This window comes from Sinohyriopsis cumingii, chromosome 5, assembly GCF_028554795.1.
Source record: "Sinohyriopsis cumingii isolate HCF-2022 chromosome 5, ASM2855479v2, whole genome shotgun sequence".
NCBI classification, from domain to species: domain Eukaryota; kingdom Metazoa; phylum Mollusca; class Bivalvia; order Unionida; family Unionidae; genus Sinohyriopsis; species Sinohyriopsis cumingii.
Window position 1 is genome coordinate 9,336,157 of NC_142965.1, and position 9,427 is coordinate 9,345,583.

General features: G+C 36.3%; 1 protein-coding gene across 1 annotated transcript in view; it reads right to left on the reverse strand.

Annotated features, from left to right (window-relative positions):
* LOC149798609 (uncharacterized) overlaps positions 1–3,520 on the reverse strand; it is a 30,416-nt gene extending 26,896 nt beyond the window's left edge. Inside the window, exon 1 of the mRNA XM_089956950.1 lies at positions 3,457–3,520. The gene's annotated coding sequence lies outside the window, so the exon portion shown is untranslated. The remainder of the gene's footprint in view (positions 1–3,456) is intronic.
* Positions 3,521–9,427: the final 5,907 nt, after the last annotated feature.

A 9,427-nucleotide genomic window follows, 5' to 3' on the forward strand; every position in this document is an offset into this window, starting at 1 on the left:
AGATTCGAAGTGAATGCACACAACAAATAATACCACATGCGAATAAATAAATATGTCAGTTAATCAAACTAATTATAAACTAACACGAAACACGTGATCACCGTTTTTAGTGTAAAGGTAATTAATGGCTAGTTTCTAAATAAAAATTCAAAATGTCAATCAATTTTTGAAGAAGATGCCTACAAGTACCATTTTAAATTTGAACTGATTGTCCAAATATCCAACCACAATATCTCGATAATTAATAAATTAAAGCGAAATTGAGAAGTGACAATGTACTTAAAAGTCTAGAGTAAACAGCTTTACATCCGTACACCAATACTTTCAAATACCATTACAAGACTTTTTGTAAGAAAATAAATATAATATTATTCTCATAAAAGATTTGGGAGTGGATTTAAGACTTATCACTAGAAATTGTTTTGTGGAAAACAAGTAATGAACGATACTAAAATTCACCATTCTATTTCATAACTGGCCATAGTCAAATGAATTTTAAAAAATTATACAACATATGTTACCAACCGAGTAGGTGTGTATATCGAAGGGTACTTGTTGAATATATCCTTTCAAAGTGTGACAATAATAAATACGACTTTCTATTCAGTTTCTTAATCAGGCTGCACAGTTCGTAATCCTATAACATTCATTTACAAGCACGTTCATGAGATTACTTGAAACTTTCCAAGTTACTTTACAGCTTTTAATTTTTCCTTTTGAAATCCCAACACTGTTTATCATTCTGTGTTCCTTTTATTTCTTAGACTGGCTTAAATTTATGTTTACAGCTAAGTGTATAAGACGGCGTAAAGGACTCACGGTACTAATTCAGTTCCCATAGTAAACCTATGCAAACACCACGATATTAAAGATTTTATAACTTAAAATTTTGAGTGCTCATGATCAAACCTATATTTATCAGTATAGATGAAACCTGGATGTCAGCTTCTGTGTAGAGGAAAGTATATGAGCCGCGGCATTTTCTGGACCTGCATGTGTTTGAAACATGTGCTTTCAATTCCTCACCAAAGAGTCAGGTGCTATTTTTAGTAATGAGTGTTCAAAACTCAAGACTGTTAAAGGACTGAAATTCCATCAATAAAACAATGTCTCTATTTTTTCACTTACAACTAGGATAAGCTCTCCAAAGATTCTTTTTCCTAAAACATGGCTTACATTATTAACCAATCCTGGTCAGCCAAACCCATATCTACTCTAGTTTATGTTCACCCATTTCCAAGATGGTTCCCATTTTTCCATAACATTAGTACCGTGTGTCCTAAAATGTCAGAGATCTATATTCATGTTTAAAATATTACATGCAAGACTTATACGTAAAAACAGAATTTATGAAGACTTATGAAAAACAAAATAAAAAAAAAACAAACTATAAAAGCTAAAATATTTAGGGTATTATGTGAAGTATTTAGGAAATACAATGTCGCTATATTCGTCACGAGGGTAAGATGTGTTCGAATACAAGGGCTCCATATTCGCCATGAGGGTAAGATGTGTTAGAATACTGTTACCATATTCGCCACGAGGGTAAGATGTGTTAGAATACAATGTCTCAGTATGCGCCACGAAGGAAAAATGTGTTAGAATATTATGTCGCCATATTCGCCACTAGCGTAAGATGTGTTAGTATACAATGTCGCCATATGCGCCACGAGAGTAAGATGTGTTAGAATACTATGTCACCATATTCGCCACTAGCGTAAGATGTGTTAGGATATAGTGTTACAATATGCGCCACGAGGGTAACATGTGTTAGGATACAGTGTCACAATATGCACCACGAGGGTAACATGTGTTAGGATACAGTGTCAAAATACACACCACGAGGGTAACATCTGTTAGAATACAGTGTCACAATATGCACCACGAGGGTAACATGTGTTAGAATACAATGTCACAATATGCACCACGATGGTAACGTGTTAGAATACAGGGTCGCAATAAGCGCCACGAGGATAAGATGTGTTCGTATACAATGCCGCACTTTGCATCATGAGGGTAAGATGTTTAAAATACAGTGTCGCAAACGAGTCATGAAGGTAAGATGTTCGAAAGGTCAGTAATCGTCACGAGTTGCTGATGCATTAAAAGACCTGGATTCATAAGCATGTACGAGCAAATATGTGTGTATCATGATATATGAGTTTTGCCTTAATTCAGGATTAGAAAGAAATATACGACCCTCACATATCTATTACATAGACGTCGAGGAGTCATATTTGCTTAAACAGAAACAATAAATGTCAGAGATGATATCGATAGATAATCAAACAGATCTAACGATAACTGAATGTTATGAAATGTGATACATGTAATAGTACACGTTTTGTCACGTGATAGATACGAGCTATTAATCCTGCGCACAGTTCCAACTTGACTGCTTCATATTCAGATAAAAGATGAATTAGGATATATTTCGAATAATGAAATCCACTGTCCTACACAAGTATAAAGACATTGATGAAGCATATATATTCCTACCATGCAAACTTTTTTGCAACACAAGGACTAAAATGCAACAATCTTTTATTCTCATAATGCAGACTTATGCATTAGTGTACGAATTATATTGTTGTATAATATTCATGTATATATGCTTGAAAGTATACATGTCTGTAGGTAGGCAGGTGGGTCGGTACGTGGGTAGACATCCTTGATAGGTACGAGGGTTAGTTGTTATTGCTTTTAATGTTATTTGTCTTTTCTTTGTTCGTATTACTCCGTGAAGATGAGCAAAGTCAACAAGAGAGACATAGTTTTATCAGTGTTAATGAAAACTGAGAGTTTGTTTCTACACTCATACGTACAAATTTGATGGCTAAACATATTGCAGTTTTGCTTAAGGAAATATACTTATTTTACTTGTTAGTACCGCATAAATATTATCTCTGTATGTGTGTACCTTCTGTTTAATTTTCTTGCTAATAAATTTTGAAGTTATAGGTTAATTGATTAGTAAACATAATTGTAAAAAGATCGATAAAATAAGCGAGAATGTCTTCAAGTATATTCGGGATGAATACTAAAAAAATATATATATTGGTGACGTGTGTATTGACAGTCATGAGGTTTTTTTTAATGCTGAGAGGATTCAAGACTCAGTATCATATTTAATTGAAACATACCTGGAATATTCTAGAAATACACATCTTTGTGTCCTAATATAAAGAATAAGGTATAAAAAGAAGGAAGATGTGTATTGACAATTCGATTGGCTCTTTAAACCAAACATTTTTTCTTCTCTTCCCTTTACATTCAATATTCAATTATTAGAAGAAATATTACCTCACGTCCATATTTCTGCATGACCAGTTTAAAAGACTATCGTTATCAGAAAATATATTATAAGACTGACGTTTCATTATTATGACTTAAATGTGTCGATTCAAAATAATTTTCTTATTAGTACTTTTGGTAAGATGTACAAAATATACATACCTTTAAGCTAGAGGGTGAAAGTAAAATCAATCCATTCGTAACAATTAAATACTGTACGCTCTCACGTATATCCTCAACAAGTTTACAGGCCTAAATTTACCTGGGGAACACCACAGGTAGTCTTGGTTATGATATAAAACACGACCTCATTTTCTTTGAACATATACTTCTTTATTACAACTGCTAGTACCAAACTTTAAAGACCCTAAACACAAACTCACAAACACAGACACACACGTATACATTGAAAGGAGTAAGGAAATTTAGGATACAATGTGCCTGTTTCGTGAACTGAATATACACAGTGTATATGCGTATTACAAATATGGTCCGCTGATGTTTTCACCCTGATAAGGGCCTCTCTTTAGTAAACCATTATGTGGTGATTATGCTAATAATATTTAAAGTTGTTACAATATTTGGCAAACGCAGTTGGGGTAGAATTAGCACAAACAGTGCTGTTGTCATGTGGGCAAATTTCCGTCTCGAAAATCAATATAACCTCCTCTAAGTTAATTTAGTACGATAATTGATCTTTAGTACGATAACAAAACAATGTCAAGCGTATTCATTGGTGTTGCTTAACAGTACGGTATCTCTTACTATCGGGTTACTATCGTGCAGACATTAACGGTAGGTTATTTTCTGTTAAACTATTGTTTCTAGTACATTGGTAAGGTCTACAGCTATGCTGTCCAACCTTTTTGACACCATGGACCACTGAAAAATGTTTTTCTTGAAGCCGAGGGCCGCAGCAGAAAACTGAAAAGCAACGACTATATAGCTGCACGAGCTCTGGCGGGCCATTTAAAATTAGCCCGCGGGCCGCATGCGGGTTGGACAGCTCTGGTCTACAGCATCGTAGCATGCGCATTTATGCGCGTGTTCTTATGTTTGTGTGCGTGATATAAGAATTACATTTTTATGAGTCATGTCATATAATAATTTCTAGATACATATATCATTGTAAGCTCTTCTTCGGTCATAGAGACAAGTTTGTACCGGCACATGTCGAGAATATTTCATGTAAACCGAGTGTTTGTTGTGCAATCTAGTATGTATGTATGTATGTATGTATGTATGTGTGTGTGTGAGAGAGAGAGAGAGAGAGAGAGAGAGTGAGAGTGTTTTAATTGTGTCTTGATGAGCTCGGATTGATCATATATTTTCTTGCCTCTGTATGTATTACTGTGGTAGTATGGGTCGGATCTAGATATCGTTTAGTAGCGTTTAGGAGGAGCGTAAACAAGTAGACGAGAGGTCTATGGGAAGGAACCCTTTGTGTGTGTGGGGCCTAGGGGGCAAAACCATCGGAAACTCCTGCATTTTAAGCATTTCCAGGTAAACTTTGAATTAGCAAATTGTCAAGCCGTAAAGAAAATGTACAATAGGTAACGTTCTGGTTGTTTGGCGCTCAATTTTAGGGGGCGCTCGCCGCCTAGTCCTCTCCCATCCCACTGGATCAATTACTGCAAGTATTTATTCTTCAAATGCAGTAATTGGTTTACTTGATGGCTGGTTTCACCAGGCATAACAATTTCTTGCTGATTACAAGATAATCAACAGCGACGTTATTTCATGTATTGTGTGCGTCTTTTTGACGTTCACGCCGAAATCAATCGACTACAGGTCTTGTTTCGATTGTCCAGCATTCAGATTTGTTTGTATTGATACACTTGTTGTTATACGCGTTGTACTGTTGGCATAATGAAATCGGCAGCATGTATCTGAAGTTTGGATGTGTCTGACGTTGTTACCTCCTGACATTGTCAACATGTATGTTGGAGGTATGAGCCAAAGGCACCTTTTTGCACGCATGTCATGGATGATATTATTTTTTATAAGTGTGTACTGGGATTGAATTTAATGGTCCGTCGGTGAATTGGACGTACGCATCGAACGTACTTGTGTTAATTTAATATTCCCTCAGTGAATTGGACGTACGCATCGAACGTAATTGTTGTAATTTAATGGTCCGTCGGTGAATTGGACGTACGCATCGAACGTAATTGTTGTAATTTAATGATCTGTCAGTGAATTGGACGTACGCATCGAACGTAATTGTGTATCGTCGACAAATAGTTCAGACATAAGAAGCAAGCATCTTGTACTTAACGACGTTATGACTTTGGTATTGCATGCAAATGTCTTTTTGCATGTAGATATGATATTACTTAGGAATTACAAGAAATAATATTTTGTATGAAGTTACCACACAAAATGACGAAAACTGCCAGAGAATACAGCACATGACGACAACTGCCACAGAAAATGACTAAAATTGCAACAGGCACAGAAAATGGAGAATATTGCCACAGAAAACAGAAAATGGCGAAAATTGCCACTCCTGTGAAAATGACTACAATTTTGCTACAGACACAGAAAATGACTACTGTTATCACAGAAAGGGATGAAAATCGCCACAGAAAAGGACAAAACTGCCAAAACTGCCACAGAAAATGACAAAACTGCCAAAACTGCCACAGAAAATGACAAAACTGCCACAGAAAATGACGAAAATTGCCACAGAAAATGACAAAACTGCCACAGAAAATGACGAAAATTGCCACACAAAATGATGGAATCGGAGGATGAATTTTACTCGGTATTTTCATCAATAGTGTTAATATTTGAAGTAATGTATAAACGTTTGTGCAACAGTAACAACACAGAGCTAGGATTTTATTAAAGTCGTATTTGTAACGACCATTGTCATTGGTTATATTTAGGCAAACTGACAGTTGCATGTTTAACCGCGCAATTTGACACCAGCGACTGTTTCGACACTCAATACCGTTACAATATACAATCATTTTATTTAAACAGTGGTAAGGCAAATATCCAATTTTTAATTTGTAGTGTGCTTTGTGGGGTAACATTTACATATCCGTTAGAAGATTGTGCAGCGACAAAAATTATTTGAGGATCTATACTTACGCGTCATGAATTCTTTTCTGAACAAAGTAAACTTAACATGATATAGTTTTGAATGTTTAATTACTGAGACTGTACCGTATCGTCCAAGGTATTCCAAATATGGTTATCACCCAAAAAGTGCTATGTTTATTAACAGTTTGTCCCCCCTCCCCCCAAAAAATATAAAGAAAAAGAAACCATTCTACACTCCCCAAATTATAATTGAGTTATCTCCCTTGCAATATCAATAACTTACGTAGGTTCATGAAGATACTACACTGTTCTGTAGCACTTGATAAAACAATATTTTGTAATAGTTTTTTTTAATACTGCGAAATAAGGGACATAATATTTAAAAAGAAAATTTAAGCAGATTCGTGCATTGGCTTCGAAATAACATTACGTACAAAATCGTTGTTAAGTACGCTGATCAAATTCTAAACATTTTGCACATACCCAAGCAGTATCCATGAATAGGAATTGAGAATATGCTTTTTAATGAAACCCGCACTAAAACGTTTAAAAATATTTTTTAATATTTTTTTTAATAAAGAAATTTTTCTCATTGCAAATGTTTGCTGCAGCAAGACGTAAGACTGTGTGTCCGAAGGCGAAGCTCACGAGTTTAAGCCACTTTCCGAGAACTCCGGCAAAACATTTCGTACCCCTTACACAGCGAGCCATGTAAGACTATTATGTTATACAGTCTTATGTATTTATTAGTAAGTAAATACATTATGCAACAAAACATTCAAAAAGGACTTTGATAAAAACGAAACAAATATATACCCGATCAACTGTGCAATTTCGATATTTAAAAATAGTTGAAGTAAAACAAAATGCACGCGCTTGAACAGCTGAAATCTATCTGACATATAAGAAGCAAAACACACCGAATTCTTTTATTTATGCTGTGAGAAGAGGGACTGGAATGTAAGGGTAGTTCACGTAATGGAATGATCATGGATCATTGAGCACTCAAGATAAGGGTCACATCATGCCTGCTAGAAATGTGAGACCACCAAATAACGAGCAGGGACCACTTAGAAACAACTTCGAAGATTTGGAGGGAAAATAAAAAGGCAGAGGTCGATGACTATGATACAGAGAGTGGGGGGGGGATAAGGCAGGGGTCGATGACTATGATACGAAGAGGGGGGATAAGAAGGCAGGAGTAGATGATTATGACACGAAGAGTTGGAGTGAAAATAGGAAGGCAGGGGTCGATGACTATGATACGAAGAGTGGGTGGTGGTGGTGGGAATAAGAAGGCATGAGTCGATGATTATGATACGAAGAGTTGGAGGGAAGTTAAGAAGGTAGGGCCGATGACTATGATACGAAGAGTTGGAGGGAAGTTAAGAAGGTAGGGCCGATGACTATGATAACGAAGAGTTGGAGGGAAGTTAAGAAGGTAAGGCCGATGACTATGATAGGAACCAAAGAGTATAAAGTAGTAAGAAGAAACTATTGGAATAAGCTAGTTTAGTGAATATGATTGGAATCAACAGACATTTGTTCGAATCCGGCCATCAACCGGAAAATGGAGACCACGGATAAGTGTTCAGAAAATCAGGAATATGGGAAAGTGTTCATAGAATGATAACTACATAGAATGATAACTGTTCAGAAAACGAGGACCAGTCAGCTTAGATACCGATCATATGAGCTCACAGATTTAATTATTATGCATTTGAAATAATAACGTAGACGGTAGTAACGAAAGATTGAAAGAGAAGAGAGACGAATGTAAAGCGAAATAATCGAGCCAGTGAAATCACGATATATTGGCGAGGGAGTTCAGGTTAGAATAAAGGAATAAGCAACTGAGAAAGCGGCACTGAGGAAAGGATTTATGGCAGAAAATAATAGTATCTGACCAGCCGAGAAGAGAGCAGTATCGTCATTTGAATGGCAAATGAGGATCAAAAGATATTAGTTGCGGAAGAGAAAGCTGGGAAAGGAGAACAGTTGGATCAATAAGTTACAGCAAAGTCCACGATCCTAGTGGCAACAATATTGGTATAAAGTGAGGTAAGGTGGGGATATTGTTCATAAATGTTTTCATTTTGTATGGAAGTTAACAATAGTAGTCTTTGAGCAACTATACAAAAATAAGAGAACATCACATGCACGAGTTAATAAAGAGATTTAAAAAGACTGTGTACAGGATGAGGTTGTCGTACGGTGCAATAAGCAGTAGGAGAACTGGGCAACAGTAAGCATAAAGAAAGGAAGGCTCACAAGTACACAGTACTAAAACAAGATAGGGTGGATCTTTGATTATTGTGCACTTTGCTCAAGGTAGAATGACGCTGACAGGTTTAAAGTAGAAGCAATAGACATGAAAATATCAATTAATAAGGTCTCAATGCCACGAGGCAGTTCTGTATTTTGTATCACGTTTGCCAGACATATGCTTTGGCACTTGTAATTTGGTTTGCTGTTTATTGACGCTACACTGTTGCACATAGTCTGTACTTTGCCATAATGCAAAAAGAATACTCACCTGACAAGAGGAATATATGGGCAATGAATTGCTCATCGCATCCGTGTCAGTTTCCACTAAGGAAGACAGCATACCGAGTTCTCCTATTTTGGATCATATGCAGCCATGTTTATGAATTGTGTACATTTCCCTTACATTCTCGAGATTCCCAGTCTTCCAGTAGACCGTGTTGAAAATTCATTGAAGCTTGAGAAGTGTATTTGTGAAAGCTGGGATGACCTTTAATTAAAGATAACACAGTTCTAATGGAGCTTCATCAGAACGATGATGAGGCAGTTATTCTGTATCTGTGTGAATTGTTTTCGAGAACCAGTCATCAAATTATGCTCTACTTAAATCACTCCGTAAGAAGTAGGTCACAAAGCGAAGTACTACATCTCGCTACATATTAAGAACCACCGTCGGAAATCTCGTCAAGAACCAATGGAGATTAATTGGGGGAAACACTCGGATGGTCAATATTCAAGATTGTCGTGGTGGACCAAGATGGTTAACCATAGTCTTGTGCTGTCATACACTTGATCTGTTTACTCGAGTGACTTTCAT